This window comes from Euwallacea similis, chromosome 34, assembly GCF_039881205.1.
Source record: "Euwallacea similis isolate ESF13 chromosome 34, ESF131.1, whole genome shotgun sequence".
In the NCBI taxonomy this organism is placed as follows: domain Eukaryota; kingdom Metazoa; phylum Arthropoda; class Insecta; order Coleoptera; family Curculionidae; genus Euwallacea; species Euwallacea similis.
In genome coordinates this window covers 1,143,591-1,162,289 of record NC_089642.1, presented here as the reverse complement: position 1 = coordinate 1,162,289, position 18,699 = coordinate 1,143,591, and the positions used below count along the sequence as shown (strand labels likewise).

General features: G+C 31.3%; 1 protein-coding gene and 1 long non-coding RNA gene across 2 annotated transcripts in view; one reads left to right on the top strand and one right to left on the bottom strand.

Annotated features, from left to right (window-relative positions):
* Nucleotides 1-18,699, bottom strand: part of LOC136418354 (uncharacterized) — a 212,240-nt gene that overhangs the window by 130,432 nt on the left and 63,109 nt on the right. The window lies entirely within an intron of this gene.
* Nucleotides 1-18,699, top strand: part of LOC136418344 (high affinity cationic amino acid transporter 1-like) — a 69,638-nt gene that overhangs the window by 9,530 nt on the left and 41,409 nt on the right. The window lies entirely within an intron of this gene.

Genomic DNA, 18,699 nt, shown 5'->3' with positions numbered 1-18,699 from the left:
AATAATTACATTTAGAAGAGTTAGAGCGATCTGACGAGCGGATCCTACATGAATATGTAACAGTAATTTATAATGTTCTTAAAGCTATAAAGAAAATAAACACAAAATTTTAATTGGACAAATAAAAGTGCGCACATTCTGTTTATATAAAACACCTGTTTAAATATTTGAAAAATATATAAATTTTCCTATTCTCTAATATTTTATAGTATTTCCATTTCCCTTAATGACCATTAACAGTCTTTTGTTCATCGACAAATTCAAATTCCTCAGCAAATTCGGATTTGAGTTTTTCAAACATTCCGCTGACTTTTGGATAATTTCCCAAAGACATTCATTACTTGTAAATCTGCCAAATCGATAAACTTCTCTAGAGAGATGAGAGAATAGTTCTCGATAGGGTTCATGTCCGGTGAGCGGGCAGGCCAGTCCAAAATATTTATTCCCAGTTCTCGTAAACAGCTTTTGGTTTTCTTTGAGTTGTGGCACGCGGCATTATCTTGCAGGAAAAAATATTCCTTGTCAGGAAAAATAGTTTCCATCCTTGGGTGAATTTTTTCTTGATTCATGGCAATAAAAATGTCGTTGGTTTTACGATGATTTACTCTCAAAAGTAAGTGATGACTAAAAGCTCACACCATGACGCCACCTCTACGGTTTTGTCGTTTATGACGATTAGGTAAAGTGTGCACATAATCTTCTATAAAAGAAAACTCGTTATCAGGCCCATCTTTACAAAATCGTTTTTCATCGGTAAAAACTGTATTAGACCAAATGCTTTCTGGCATTGATAACCATTCACGTGCAACTGAAACTCGTTCAGCCTTGTGGAGAGCACTCGACGGAATCAGTTTTTTAACTCTTTTGTATTTAAAACCCAATTCATTAAGTTTTCGCTGCACAGCACGGGTGGAAACGTCAATGTGCAATTTTTCAGCGACCTTTCTTGACGTAACCAATTCTTCGTCTTGAGCATTCTTTCGTACTGTTCGCAGTATCCTTTTTTTACAACGCTTGGTGATCTTTTTCTTTGGACCTCGCTTCCCTTTTACCCGATTGATATCACTTTTAAAAAATTTTCTTGCAGAACTGGAGGGTATGTTATATTTCAGTTCCATTGTCCGATAATTCAAACCTCGACTAACATCTTTTCTCACACGAATTCTTAAATCCTCAGAGTATATTTTAACACACCACACCTCATTCAGACAGAGGTAAAAATGTAAAATTAACAGTGTGCACATTTACTTTTTTTTATATAGAACCAAATTTGAACAGCTCGAGATTTATTTACTATTTAATATTTCTTTTATACCTATTTTGTATTAACATTACTTTGTTTTATTGGGCCAAAAACGGTCTTGAAGAAAAAAAATTCAGCTGTGCACTTTTTTATGTCCAGGAGTGTAAGTGTAATTAAATACTTTATAACAGAAAACACCGTTAATATGCATACAGGTGATAAAGCGACCTGTTTAAAAAGTCAAAATAGTGGTATTCTTTGGCTCGCGCTGTACAATTGAAAGTAGTTTTGAAGTGTTCAGAAATGGAAAACCAAATCGGTACGTTCGAACTGTAGGTAAAACGGTGACTTTAAATGAAATGCTATAAGATTGCTTTATAATTAAGCATACAACGGGGTATTATAGGTTTTCTCGATAAGTGCTAGATCTTAACTGGTAAAAAAAATTTTGCATGGTAAAAAAATACTAAAAAGAATTATTTCAAAATAACTTTAAATTTAGGAATTGGCCGTGGCAAAATGTTGAAGTACTTTTTTTCTAATTTTTCTACATCAATTTCTCATTTTTTCGAGTTTCGTCTAATGAAGGATTGGGAAAAGCGTTTAGGAATAATTTTCCACGAACGTTGATAATTTTGTTTTTTTCGAATTGCGCAAGATAGCAATTTTACAAGGAATTTCACACGTTCGCTTGGAGAGCGGTAATGAGTTTTTCCGCACGTTTTGCAGGTAGCAACGAATTCAACAGCTTCTCGGTGTTTTTTTGCGTCATTACAGATTAGTTTCATATTAGAATGTTGTGTCGTTTATTTAGTATTTTTAGCCAAACATGTTGATGGACAATATAAAAAGACGACGCGCAGAAATATTCTCGTTATAAGAAATCAATGTGTAAGGAATTAATTACCAAATTAAACATTTCCGTTACAGTAATATTTTTAGAATACTACTCCAGCCAAAACTACAAAAAATTATTAATATACAGGGTGATTCATTGGGAATGGGACATGGCGAAACCTGAGATAGGGGACACCTAAATATGTCGATTAGACCCAATGTTCCTTATACAGGGTGTCTCTAAAAGGTGTTTACAACGCTCTACCATAGGTAGCTAAGATCAAAATAAAACGATTTAACCACATTTGCCTTAGTACAAAAGTTGACAATAACGGAGCTACAGGGTGGCACATAGCAACACAGCAACACAGCAACAGGGGTTAATTTTATTTGTCGCATTAATTTTTGTGTGCGTGTAAATGGTGGGCATTTTGAACAATTACTTAAGTAGTTTTTTAATGTTATTTTTAATATTAAAAAATAAAAATTTAGAAAATTATATTCCTTTCTATTTATTTTACAAGCGTTTCTCTCGAAAATGATTGCAGTTAGCAATTTGATTAAGGTATACCTTTTTTAAGCAAAAATACCGCGCAAATACGTTTTTTCATCCAAAACTGGTTTACCGTTAAAAGCAAAAAAGATTGAAGGACCTAAACAAGTACTTATTGCTTATACGTGGGGCCTTCTGTGATTTACCGAAATTTTGTTTGTAGATATGAATTCCTCATCCCGAAAAACCTCCTTGTAGAAAATTTCATGATTTTTCCTCTTGCTATTTAATAATTATGACTAAAAATTGAATTTTACATTTCAACTTTGCCACCCTGTAGCTCGGTTATTATCAACTTTGGGACTAAAGCAAATGTGGTTAAATCGTTTTATTTTGATCTCAGCCACCTATGGTAGAGCGTTGTAAAGACCTTTTAGAGACACCCTGTATAAGGAACATTGGGTCTAATCTACATATTTTGGTGTCCCCTATCTCAGGTTTCGCCATTTCCCATTCCCAATGAATCACCCTGTATATTAATAATTTTTTGTGGTTTTGGCTGGAGTAGTATTCTAAAAATATTACTGTAACTGAAATGTTGTATTGATACTACATAAACACAAAAAGTTATTAAGAAATTTTAAAACAAAATTTCAACCTTTAACATCTTGTAATTCTGAAACACGCAACATTTATATAAGGAATATTAGATCCAATTGTCATACTTTGGTATCCCCTATCTCGGGTTTCCCAATGTCCCATTCCCAATGAATCATCCTGTATCTTGTTAGTATATCTTCTATCTCTCATTTGCCCCTTCTTTACGTAGAACATTCTGTATATTATTAGTTTTTTTTTTAATTTTCAACAATATTACGACAGTTGTTGAGCAGCACTCAATATGTCTCAATTGGTTTGCTTTTGAAATATTGGCACTGAATTTTCTGCAATGCAATAGCTAGCTGCTTCACAGCGGTATTTACTGTCGAGTCGAAGAGGAAGCTATAAAATAAATTAAGACTGTAAATTTGGGGTTTCCCTGAGTAAAACAAACAATTTTCTCTCAGGTTGGTACTGATTTACATCAATTTTAATTTAGTCTTGGTATATTATACAATAAAAGTAAAAATAAAACTTTTATTATTTATTGAAAAATTGGGCTACAAACAGCTGAATGGAAAAAACAAAAAATATTAATAATGATTAAAAAACTAATAATAAAACACGCTTCTAAGAATGGATGAGATTCAGTGCGGTGCGCTCAGCCTTGTAAAGTACTGAATAGGTACAGGGTACTTCTGTTTATAGTACCTATCTATCAAATAATTTTGATTTATTAGAATCACAACGTTTATATGTATAGTCGCATTTCGGAATGGTTGCGAGCTTATTAAATTCTGACGAAGGCATTAAGATTTCCCTTACGTAAATAAAGCAGTATACCGTGTGGCTTTAAATTGAACCCCCCTTTCCTATTAACTTTTTAATAAATTTAAATTTTTTTTAAATTAAAAAAACAGAATTAAATAGGACAAGAAATACTATCTTTTGGCGGTTGTTTATATCTCTAAATGTTGTTCACGTCAGTGATAGAGTAAAACGGCCAATTTTTTTAAATCGAAGAATGGGTCAAGTGATACCTCAAATGAAAAGCGTTTTGAAACTACATTTAATGGTGTAAGGCGATTTAAAATCGATTGATTAGTTTTTGAGAAAAAGAATCATAAATAGAAAAATAAAAGTAAAAGATACAAATACAATCATATAATAATAAGTACAATTATAATACATAAACAATAAAAAAATGTTCGGTAATAGGAAACAAAAGATAATAATAATGATAATGAGAACAAAAAAGAAAATGATATTGATAATGGTAATGATAAAATTATTAGATAGTGTTCAATTAGTGCTAATAATTTGTTTGTTATGCATACGTTATGTATAAGGAAAAGTCAAAATAAAAAAAGAAAAAGGCTATTTTTTTTTGTTGAAGCTGATCAAAACTACTATATTGCCGAAAGTTTATTCAATTAAAGATTTTTTCCTTTTCCTATTTTATTATTATTATTATTATAAATTATATTAATTATCTATTTCTTTATGTCCTATTAACAAACAAGTTTTTTTATTGTTTATGTACTATGAAACTGAATTTGCATTGCATCTTTTATATTTAATTTTTTCTATTTATAGCTACTTTTCTCAAAAACTAATTGTTCGATGTTAAATCGTATTACTCCATTAAATGTCGTTTGGAAAGACCTTTAATTTGTGGTGTCACTCGATCTATACTTCAATTTAAAAAAGCGGCCCTTTAACCTTATAAGTGACGCCAACAACGTTTAGAGAAATAAACGTCAAAACATAGTATTTTTTTGTTCTATTTAACGCTAGTTTTGAATTTTAAGAAAATAACGATGTAAAAAAATTAAATGGGAGGAGGGGGTTGACAATTTAGAGCCGCACTGTATTAAATCGTCAGTTTTCTTATTCATATCTAATAGTAATGTTTGATGCGAAAAACTAAAAAATAACTATAAAAAAAAACATCAAACAATAAAGTAAAGCCAATTAGAGTATCAAATCCATATAATATTTTCTTTGTGATTAAATTAACTGCTACTTAATTTCATGCATATGTAAGACACAAAAAAGTTTTTTTTTGTTTGTTTATTCAATTTTCTTAGCGATGTTTAATAAAAAATGTTTTTTTGCTAAAAGTTGCTCTTCCATTCGACATAAAAGAAAAATAGTAGGTACTCTCTTTTTGATTATTTATTGCCTGAGAATTATATTACAATATAAATATCTCTTTTTTATTCTGTTGTTACTTATACAATAGAGAAAAAATATCTTCAAAGTGAAGCTTTTAGAGTAAAAAAAATCACATAATATTTTCTTTACAGTTAAATAAACTGGTACTCAATTTTATAGACACATGAGGTACAAGATACTAAATTGTTTTGATTATTAATTTTTTTTAATGCCATTTAATTAAAGAAAAACGGTTTAACGATGTTGACCAATCAAGTTTATGCTAATATGGTCTTTATTTATCGTTTTTTGACTGTGTCTAAGCTGTTGATTTATATACATCGTTCGTCAGAACGACATACTTTCAATATACGTACATATTTTAGTGTATATGATAGAGATACTATCTATCAATTTGTCTTGAATTGAAGAAAAAAAATCGTATAGAAAGATATATGAAATAGATAGAAACTATATGTGGTTAAAACTTTTATGAATTATATTTTTATTCACTATAACAAAATCAGAAAATTTGTATGTTTTCTCATAGAACGGAAACTCGAAAAAACGAAATTCTAAAAATTTGACAAAAGTATGGCTAAAGAAACTGGTCCCGTAAGTCGTACCATCTAAAGCTTACATCGTACCTCAGAATACAATTAAATAACAAAAAATAATTATAATATATTTTTTACACATCACACATATGCTTCTTTATTCTTTTTTCAACTTTACATAGCTAGATCATACACCTATAATTTGCACTTCAAACACAGAATCATGTTTTCCTCCCGATCTTCCGCACAAATGTGAGTATAACAAAACCAACCACTTTTGGTTGAATTGTTTTTTATTCTTTTCAATTTTTAATGCTGATTTTTTTATTGGCCGCACTTTTTAAAATTTTCTTTATTTAAATTTGACGTTATTTCTGTTGATGAGGTCGAGTCTCTACGGAATTCTTTATTTTCATATACATATTAAATTAGGAAAAAAAGATAAAATATTTAATTGCAGTTTTATTTGGTGTGAATCCCATATTGAAGACCTGGCAGTACAATTCATAACTGCGTTTTTTTCCTGTTCTAGGGTTTTTTTACTTTTCTGTGCAACAATTTCTGAGATATTTTCTTGACTATTAATATCTATTGGAAGAGTTTTATTGCTTAAACTTTAACTTGGACTTGTACGCGAAGCGTGTTCAATCTCAAGTGTTGGAGAGTAAAAATCTTCATCTTGAAATTCATGTCTGTTGCATAATCATATCCCGACAGATTTAAAACCATTCGAATCACTATCGACACGAACTGGTTTTCAATATGCGCTTCTCAATAGTTCTGACACAATAGTTTGTTTAATTGTGTCAGATTTGGAAAAAATCTATCCAAAGGTTGGAGACGGTGGGTTGTATACAGGGTGTCTTATTTAAACCTGTGATTGAAGATTACTCAAAAATGGTACGTTGTATGAAAAAAAGTTTCTAATAAAAGTTGTCCGATAAAGAGGGGAACATGTCATGAAGATGGTGAGTTTTAGCCAAAACGTCATTTTAAGGTAATTTTAAGGGCAACTTTTTTTTTCAAATGGCAACCCCGTATTTTTTTGCAGATACGTGTAGACCTTCAAAAAATGAATATCTTTTATTGGAACAATTTTTTTATTAAACCTTTTGTTGCAGAGTTAACCTTAATTTTTGTTTCATTTTTGAGATAGTCGAAATTATTGTATTTTTTTTCTAGAAAAGTTTTGCAATGCATATTTTGTTTAAAATTCATAACAATCCTTCTATTTAATTAAAAAAAATTATTTCTATGAAAAACAATTAGATTAAAAAAATTCTATGAAAAAATAATTTAAAATTCTGATTTGAGAAATTTATGGAGCGAATGTTCCAAAGAATATCTTTCCTGCTCCAAACACGTCTCGACACTTAATCGAAAAGAATTGTTCACTCTGCGTAACATTTCCCCGATTATCAATTTACACGCATTTTCAATTTTCCTGTTCATATTGTCTGCAGTTGTTGGTACTTCTGCATAAACTTTATCCTTTAAAAAACCCCAGAGGAAAAATCTGGTGAGGCCAGATCAGGCAACCTAGGAGGCCAGTTCACTGGACCGCCTCCTCCAATCTATCGATCTGGATACATTAGGACATACAAGAGGAAATTTAAGAAAATATTTTTTCCTAGAAATATATTTTTTTAATTAAATAGAAGGATTGTTATGAGTTTTAAACAGAATATGCATTGCAAAACTTTTCTAGAAAAAAAAAATGCAATAATGTCAAATATCTCAAAAATTGGATAAAAATCAAGGATAACTCTGCAGCAAAACGTCTAATAAAAAAATTATTCAAATAAAAGATATTCACTTTTTGAAGGTCTACAAGGATCTGTAAAAAAATACAGGGTTGTCGTTTATGGTCAGAAATGAAAAGAAGATTAAAAAATTACGAAATTGATAGACTTTGGGATATTTGGCACAATGTTGAACCAACATGTACAAAAAAATTAGTTAGTAGTGTGCCTAATCGGCTTAAAAGTATTATAAAATCCCAGGGAGGTCCAATAAAATATTAAATATTAAAAAATGAAATGTTCTTTTAGTATAGTTTTCATAGGTACGAATACTCTTGTGTGTTTGATTTGTTATTTATTACACTTAAAATTATATTTTATTAATAATGATGTTTATCTTTAATAAAGTTCATATGAATTGGGCTTTTTATACTCCATGGAACATTTGTATTAAAACAAACTAATTGAAAATTATATTATAAAAAAGTATTTTTATTTTTAAATCTGGAATCAATAGAGTACGAATACTCATGACACTGACTGTATGTATTAGAGTACTGCACGAGTACGTACAGCATCGCATGATTACGAGCACGAATACTCGTCAGACGAGTAACACGAATACCCCGTGTGTACTCGTACGTATCACGCACTTTAGTACTCACGTCGTTTCACATCGGCATCGGCGAGTATAACAGTATTCGGCATCATTTCGCATCGGCATTAACGAGTATAATAGTATTCAGCATTGTTTTTCACCGGCATCGGCGAGATTTTGCTTATGTTGAAGGAATGCATAACCATTAATTGAGACATCCACAGCAAGGTGAAAAATGGAGCATTAGACAAATTAAAAAGAGAAGGTAACTTTATTACATAAAAGCAGGATATAACAAAAAGTTTCTTCGCTATGCAGTCTATACATACAGTAATTACATCTATAGAAAGAAAGTAACACAGTTTTAAATTAAAAAACATGAAATTCTTCTTTGTGGTCCTTAAAATATCAAACATAAGTAAAGAAGTAAATAACTTGTCTTTCGCTGTATATTTGGTTTGTATTGGATGGACTCGAACGTTTACTGTCTTAAAAAATATGCTCGCACTTAGCACACATCACAAATGATTGCATTTCTTCAATCCCATCAGTTTCTTTCACAATTTTTTTAAAACAGACCCACTCATTGCTTTTACCACACACTTCTTTTATTGTACATTTACCACTTTAAATTTTTTCTAATAATCTATCTAATAACTGTTGAGTCACGAAGCATTTCCTTCTGGGGTCCTTCTGTAGGCCGATAGTGTGATCGCAGGAAGGCCGTTGAAGTTCTGTTTTGGACCCCTTAATGCTGTCCTTTTTGGCTCCTGCGTGTCCTACCGTGCTTTTTTTCCTTTAATGCTCCTCATCATTCTCAACTTCACTTCTACTTGTTCGCTCGTCCACGTTACTTCTCGATAACGACTAGTGTTGTTAGTCACTTGAGCTGCTTCAGCCCAGCTAATACTGCAGCGTCGTTGCCTGTCCACGTGATCTTCTTGACTGTTGAAAAGAGAGACAACAACCTTTTCTTCTACCTGTGCTCCGACTCATCCAGTTAAAGGTAAGTCCAAACCAGACTGATTTTCGACACCGTTGTGATTTATGTCTGTGATCCTTCGGGACCAGGGTGGAATCTTAAGAAATGCTCCTGTCCCTAGCAGTCTGTCGGTATAACGACACAGAATATCGACATTGTTACGCTGAGTTTAAAATTTCAAATACATGGTGTCCCGAAATTAAGGCACCATACTTAAACAGCGTAAATTACGTCCAAAAATAACACCAAAACTTTATATAAACATATATCGAAAAATGCTTTTTTAACGATCTATGGCTCTTTAAAGACATAAACCTGATGATGGTTATTTTGACATATTTCCAAAACGGTGCAGAAATATATTAATATATATTTCTAACTGAATATATTCATAACTTTATGAAATTTGGTATGATTTTATACCTTTTAAGCCTTAATTGACTGATGTGGCTGAATGGAAAATATTTCGTCAGAGGCGTGCCGCACGGGGGACGTTGGAGTTAAAAAAATGCCACATTTTTTATGTGCCCGGTTTTTTAGCTGCTGATGCAAAATTATGAAACCACATATGTGTCAAAAAAAAAGGTACTCTTGGTTCGCATTGATAGAACGCTCCATTTTTGAATAAAATTAATTTGAACATTACATTGCATTACAAATACAAATGATGCTTAAAACGATAATTTTTAACCGTATCAAAACTATTAAACAATAATGAAAAAAACAATAAGAAATTTAAATAACACATTTTTAAAGTAAGTTTTCAAATAAGTTATCGATAAAAAAAAATCCGTTTCAAATCTTTCGTGCCTCCCAGAGCATAAGAAGACGATCCAGACTGTGTATCCAACAAAACGTTAACTTATTTGAAAACTTACTCAAAAAATGTGTCATTTAAATTTCTTGTTTTTTTTAATTATTGTTTAATAGTTTTGATATGATTAAAAATGATCGTTTTAAGCATTATTTGTATTTGTCACGCAATGTAATGTTCAAATGAATTTTATTCGAAAATGGAGCGTTTTATCAATGCGAACCAAGAGTACCTTTTTTCCTAGACGCATATGTGGTTTCATAATTTTGCATCAGCAGCTAAAAAACCGGGCACATAAAAAAATGTAGCATTTTTTAACTCCGGCTCCCCCCGTGCGGCACGTCTTTGACGAAATATTTTTCATTCAGCCACATCAGTCAATTAAGGTTTAAAAGATATAAAATCATACCAAATTTCATAAAGTTATCTTGCACCGTTTTGGAAATATGTCAAAATAACCATCATCAGAGTTATGTCTTTAAAAAGCCATAGATCGTTAAAAAAGCGTTTTTGGATATATGTTTATATAAAGTTTTGGTGTTATTTTTGGACGTAATTTACGCTGTTTGAGTATGGTGCCTTAATTTCGGGACACCCTGCATACATGAACGATCGAACGATTTATTTCAGAACAATACCATGCAACTGTACACTGTGTATTGTTGATTATAATAGCTGTAAGATTGTTTATTCCTATATCTTCACCTACCTGCCTCATCCTTTAGTTGCTTGTCTTATCCTGAGTCGACTGGTCGAAAACTCGTAATCGGCGCTTATATGGGAATCCTCAATATACAGGGTATTAGTAAATAACTGCGAAAGATTTTAATGGGAGATTGTTGAGGTTTTTTAAAGTAAAAAAGTTCATATAAGCCCAGGTCCGAAAACGCTTAGTTTCCAAGATACAGAGTGTTAAAATTGGCCGTGCCATGACATATTTTTAAAGGGAAAAAGGCACACCAATAATTTTTTTCAAATGTTCCATTAATTGTTAACAAAAAAGAGAAAAATTATTTTAAAACTAAGTATAATTATAATAAATGTTGAAAATGACTGCCCTCAGCCGTGATACAAAAGTTTACGCTTCGCCTCATTGACTGGCGCATTCCTTGAAATAATTTTTTTATCTTAAAAATGGCTACACGAGCGACAAAATACCAAAAGATCTTTTTTATTAACAATTAATGGAACATTTAAAACAAATCGTTGGCGTGCCTTTTTTCCTTTAAAAATATGTCATGGCACGGCCGTATAAGAATTTTAACACTCTGTATCTTGGAAACTAAGCGTTTTCGGACCTGGGTTTATATGGCTTTTTTACTTAAAAAAACTTCAGTAATCACCCATTAAAATCTTTCGTATTTATTTACTAACACCCTATATGTATATGAGAGCATTGGGAATATATGGAAAAAATTCCGACGGTTATTTACGATGTCTATTCGTTACAATGTAATTTTGACGAATATTATTAGTAATCATAACATTTTAATCAGCGATGTATTACTCAATGTATATTATTCAAACGATGCCAGGTATGTATTCGCATCATTCAGTCGTATACTCATCAATTATTTCTCCGATTACTTTTCATCTACTTGTACAGTGATCTAATATACAGGGTGTTTCTGAATACGGGGTAAAAATTTTAATGTATGAATTCTGAGCCAAATTTAAGATGAAAAGTTTATATAAGGACATGTCCACAAATGCTTCGTCTTCGATCTACAGGGTGTTAAAAACACTTTTATTTTAAATTACTTGTTTATTTTTTTATCGAAATTTGCTGAAAATTTGTACATACCATACGTCGAGTGTTTCCTACAAATGAAAATTTTTCTGACTTTGATTTTATATACGGGGTGATGCAGATTGACGAGTCTTGAGCTCTCATTTATCACTTTTTTTTTTCTTAATATTTTGATACTTTTAGATACATTTCTGAGTTCCGCATTAAGTTTTCTCACTTTTCAGTCCCTTGCAAAATTTCGCTTTTTAAAAATTTTTTTTGCTTCATTAAGTATTACTTTATTATTTAAATTGATTGATATGAATACCTTTGGCTATTATCGCGAATGTTATCTAAACCATCGATTTAAGCGAAATTTTGCAAGAGACTGAAAAATGAAAAAACTCAACGTGGATTTCAGAAATTTGTCTAAAAGAATCAAAATTTAACAAAAAAAAAAAGATTAATCAAAGCTTAAGACCAATCAGTTCGCATCATCTCGTATATGAAATCAAAGTCCGAAAATTTCCGTTTATAGGAATCGCTCGGCGTATCATATGTACAAATTTTCAGCAAATTTAAATAAAAAATAAACAAGTGATTAAAGAAACGAAAAAAAAGTGTTTTTAACACTCTGTAAATCGAAGACGAAGCATTTTTGGACATGTCTTTATATGAACTTGTCTTAAATTTGGCTCAGGATTCACTCATTAAAATTTTTACTCCCTATTCTACAACACCCTGTATGTATGTACCAGTACAACTTAGAAATCTCGCCAGGGTAGGAGTTAAAACACTACTCAATTCTTATGTAAAATAAACGTAAGTTCACATTGATTAAATTGTGTACAGTTTGGTTTCTCGCAAATTATTTGATAATCGCTACAGAACTTATGATTAATAAAAAAACCGAATTTTACCAATAATTTATTGCAATATTAACTACCAAATATACGTAGAAAATTATAAGAAATAGCAATAAACTTATTTGGCAAGAATGTTTCTGACAAGCTAAGTTGACTCAAATACACTGGGTTGTCGTTTCTTGAACGGTAGTACCCACAATTTGTTATAATACATTCAGTATTCAAAAGGTGCGACTTACGCATTGGTACCACTGGAGTAATCTTATCCTATATCCGCTAACTAGAAACCTTTTCGATTTGCGCGAATAAACAAATTGAAAATACAGGTAGATTACAGTTGCATTGCCTCCAGGAAGGCATTTTTACTTGCAAGTGCTTTAAATTGAATTACCTTGGAACCAATAAAACCAAAAATAAACTTTTATTATATCAAATTTTGAAAGCTTTCAAAAATGAGAATCGAAAGTACGTTGTTCATCTCAAAGATTCGAAGAAAAGTTCTTCATACAAACATCAGGCCGGAAAGAACAAGAAAATGTTAAGTATGAGAGTTGCAGAAAGAAGTGGGCTACAGCAGTTTAAGTTAATTAAAAAAATGGATTTTTTTGTATGTTGCTATCAAATTGCTAGTTTTACCGCATTGTTATGTCGTCAAAGGAGTATCGAAATGAAGAACCCTTCAACACTTTTTTTTCACTTTGTTCTTTAATATTAGCAATAAAAATTGCCAAAGTAAATGTTATGCATTAAAAGCCTCAGAAACGAACGATACAGAAATATTTTAATAGGGTCAATTTGCAACAAAAATCGTATCAATGAAATAAACAATTTGCCACATTTGAAGTTTACATTAGTGCACCAACCTATTTCCACTAAATTTTTGAACAAAAAATTATTTAATTTATTATTTATTTTTAATATGTACAAATGTATTACTCTTGATTAATAAGACTCACTGTCGTACACGTTCAATTGCGGAACGAGGAACGAAGTGACCACTTGGATAAGAGCGACCATGCGCGGAATTAAGCTAAGCCACACTTAAGCGCCACTTAAAATTTTTACTTAAGTGACGCTAAAATAAAAACGCTTCCATTGCAGATACTTTTTATCTAATATTGTATTTAACAATTTTTACTTACTTTTGTTTCTATTGCACCGAGATTAAGTGAAAGATGATGTGATAACGTAGCATTTATTTAGGAATTTGCCAAGATTACCAGCTGGGAAATGACATTCCCCTGCGAGAGGACAAAAATAATAGATACAGCAAGCGAGACGAAAGTAGGTATTAAGGAAGAAAGAAATTATGAGAAACGCTTGTTGCAAATTAGGCAGACAGGGAAGAGAAGTCGATAGTAGAATAATGCTCATTCCAATTTCGTTGTAATTAGGCACCAGATACTGAATTTTTGAAATGTAATTACCGTGAGGTGCCAGAGTGTTTTTTTAGTCAAATTGATGAATTATTGTCAAATGGGAATCACCTAAGCTTATCATTTTATCATTTTTAGCTTTTAAAATATGAGAACTTATATCAATTAAAAAGGTTGTCATAACAACATTTTACAAATTAACATTTTTCATTGTCAAAATACTATCTATTGTTATTCTAAGTCAGTCCTGAGTGTAATACGGGATGATAAAGCACTTTTTGCAATTTTAACATTAACGAGAATCCGGGATGTTAAAGGTTTATTTTAAATATGAACATTTACTAATGAGATTTAGAGTGCTATTTGCGATTAAGTCTCACCCAATCGCATGGGCAGAAGTCTACTTAAGAACACTAAATGGGATCGTACACTCTTTTCTTCGGAATTCGATTCTAGCAATTATAATAAAAAATGTTCTTTTGCATAGTTTTCTACTGATTTTTATATTTAAATAATCAAGAGGAAAACATGGAAACGTGCTCGGTTTGCCCCGAATAAGGATTATTAAACCTCTTTCGTAATCTTTCAAGGCCTTGCTTAATGCATTCATAATATAATATAATTATGTATCCAGTACAAACAAGAATTAAAATAGCGTGTGTTTATTAATAAATAATTAGGTACTATTAAAAATACATATTATGGTTAACTACTATTTATATTGTCCAGTAATGGGTGATCATTAAAAAAGGCTTCGCAGCGCGTAGTGAACCATGAACGTAGGGCGTTGATTAAACCATTTGCTGTTTACCATCGAGCATCTGAATGAAAACTGCAATCGATGAAGTTATCTCAGACGTGCCTCCGATATTTCAACACGTGCTTGAGATTTTTCCTTAATGATCCTCCTATAGTAAATTTAAACCACTACCAAATCTTCACTTTGACTACTGCCTACTATTTTCTCATATCAATTAGTACTTTGTCAAATTCATTTGAATAGTACGGTTTTAAAGAATGGCATTTTTGAACAATATCAATTCAACTCTCCACCTGGTTATCAGTCGAAAAGTATGTAAATATTAATCGTAAATGCAAAATGTTGTATATGAATGCCACGAAACAATCTCGGCGGATTACCTTCAAATGATTAATTTTACAAAATTTGTAAAAACTAGTTGTTGTGTCGCTAATGTTCGTTTGCGACCATTTTTATCTGAGTCTGATTAGGATGCTTGATATCGTATTTAATTGGACAATTGTTCTCACAGGACTGAGTCAATATATAAGTTCACCTGACTTGGTTGACATTGTGTCTAGTGCAAGTTTTGTCAACCGAATTTTATAATTCGGTTTGTTTGGTTTTGTTTTATTTATCGAGCTAGTTCTGAAGCCGTAAAAACTCTCAAGGTAACGATAAATCAGGCGATTTTGAAAGCCTCTACGTTTTAGGAAATCTAAATTAACTTGCTGCGCCCTCATATTTCAGAATAGCATAATATATAGTAGATATAATAGTATACTTAGGGGTTGCGGCACTAATGAATCTGGTACAAGTTTATGTCCAAGTTCATTGTCAGAGACTGCAGGAAAAACTTGATCAGCTAGAACAAGAATCCTTTTCATCAGCTTAGCAGATCAGTGCTTCGCCCCAGCAGCCAGTTTTCATTGTTTCCCAATTTTACGTAATTTTTTATTGCAACGTTTAGTATTTTTACACGGTGTGAAATTATCCGTTCGAAATGGAAAAACAGGGTGTTGAACGGGCAATTCCCTTGAAAAATATTAAATTTTTAATCAACGATTGACATTTATTTACCTAGGATCGTAATTCCCTTATAAATCAATTAATCCAGAATAAGTAGGTGTAATCAACCTCTGATTAAAAAATAAGATTGAACACGAGCTATGATATCTGAACTCGTATATCATCATAAAGTTCACATAATCTACAGGAAATTGCAGTTTTTTGATAAACAAACACGAAAAAATAAGATATTGATCATTGGGACAATATATCGAACATTCCTAGGAGGTGGAACCCTGGAATTTTTCCACAAATTTGAAAACGAAAATTTGATTTCTGTGTTATAATGCATTGCATATTTTGCCTTTCTTGGCATATTTGAGAAACCTTTGCAGCTTCCACTTTAAATTAGTTCAAATTAAATGATCAACTTTACTATTGTAAATAAAAGGTTCTACATGATTTCACACATTCGAAAAATAATCAAATTTTCTTTATAATGAAGTACACGATTAGCATTCGGAATCAGGATGTTGACAAACACTTTTTACATTAACATGGCGACATAGTTTTTAGATCTGTACGCTGATTAAATGGGTACGTACATTTCATTACCGCTGATTACAACAGATACGTCGTGAAATGTGATACCGGTATTTTTTAACTTGTTCGTATTTTCAATTTTCTAGATAAATCGCGGAAAACGTTTACTCCTAACTCTAATAATAAAAGCCCTATATTTTACGATGCAATTCGCACGGTTCCTCGTTCGAAATTTTAAAGAATTTTTCAAAAAATAGCGGGTCAAAAGCTCAAAAGCCCTGCTGCAAAGTTCTGAGGCATCCTTTGATTCGGGTCAAAAATACCGACAGAAGCTGAACTTGAATCAAAAATCAATTACCAATTTTGCCATTTTTAAAATAATTTTGTTAAAGTGGTTGTTTAATTGTCGAGAATCGTAATATTGCGATACTCTGTTCGTGATATTGGAATTCAGATATAAAAATCGAGAATACGATATTGTCGAACTATTCATTATTTCATAATTAAAATATCTAATAGAGCATTGTTCATTAATTTGTCGTTATTTGGTGCAGATTGATAACAGTGTACTATACAGGGTGCCTCTGAAATGATCGTATAACTCTTGACCAACAATTCCTTAACCAAAAATAAGGCAAAGTTACCTATGTATATCCAATGTTGCTTCTTTCTGCCTCTACACGGCGTCAAAGTTCTCAAATTAATATAGTTTTTTTTAAATAACTATTAAACGCTTTTATAGATTTTTACTAATTTTGGGCTACGGCTTACTATATAAATTGGCGTGTTTTAACGTAAGCAGGATCTTTTTTTGATATGAGGAAATATTAAAAATAGCACATGGTTCGTAAATAATAATTCATATTTTTGTTACTCTCTATATGAATAACTTTAATCTTGCCTCTCCAACTAGCTGACTTTATTTTGAAACTTTTTTGTCTCTTGTGGAATTTCCGCCTGACTACAGTTTCTCCAAAAAAATTATTTACGATACCTTGCAATTCACGTCCAAAGTACGGATTAATTTTTTTAAACGAATTTATTTATGTATCTAAGAAAACGGCCAATATTTCGAACATATCTTATAAGAATTAAATTAAGTTGGTGGTTACTTAAAATTAAAACTTTTATCATGTTTTCGTTCCGGCTAAACAAGAATGATGAATGCAAGGTATCGTAAAAAAAAATTTTGTAGAGGAACTGGTGAAAATTATGCCAGAGCCAAAGAAGTTTCAAAATAAAATTAGCAAGTGGCAGAGAAAAAATTTGTATAAGGAATAACAAAAATACAAACTTTTATTTATGAACAACATGCCATTTTAAATTTTTTTACATATAAAAAAAAACCGCTTGGTTCAAAATACACCAATTGATATAGTAAGTTTCAGTTTCAAAATTAGTGAAAATCGATACAAGCACTTAGCAGTTATTTCGAAAAAACGATATTAATTTAAGAACTTTGGCATCCTGTAGCTACAAAATTAAACAACATCGCATACAAGTAAGTTTGCTTGGAACGCCTTATTTTTGGTTAAGGAACTTTCGGACGAGCGTTGTACAGTTATTTCATAGTCACCCTGTATCAAGAGACTAAAAGTACGTCTTTCAATTCAGAGACAAAGCTTTGCTAGAGAAATAAAACCTCTATAAGAGAAAACAATGTAGCTACACAAATTTTTGGACAAATTGAGAAAACTTGATTAGTTTCCAACAGTTTTTCAGTTTTTTTGTTTGTTCTGTGGCATGTGAAACAATATTTGAACTGTATGAGATCAAATGAAACACTCATTTTCGTTGACAAACTCTTCAGACCTCAACAGTGATAGGAGTAGGGGCACTTGGAATTCGTGCAAATGAATTTAGGAATAATTTTAAATATAATTCAGAAACGTAGAAAAACGTTTTTGTTTTACCCATTGTTTGGTTCTACGAGTGAATGATTACGTCAAAAAGAGTTTTTTTTTTCTCCTTGATTCACTTTAATCTCTCCTCGGAGGAATTGAAGTGGCTACTCCAGTTTTCGAAGTGCAAAAAAATGGTTCTGGGAATTATGACGTTAAATAATATTCCGAATAAGTCTTTTGAGACCATTTTTTGAAATCTAAATGATAACTTGTGGTACATCATTGTAAATAGCGTTGTTCCTTTCTTATCCTTTAAAAACATATAGAAACTTCTTCTCAAAATAGTTGACCTGATATTACTTCAGATTAAACCGGCAGTACCCGATGAATGGATACATATGTACAAAAGAGTAATTATTAAATTAGGCAAAAATGAAAGTTTAATAGAAATGAAATTTCGCGGGTAAAAATCATTAAAAAATAATAGATTTTTTTAATTAAACCGTCAAATACTACAACATATTCAAGGTAGAAATGAACTTGTCCTACAAATCATTTCACGCCACTATTA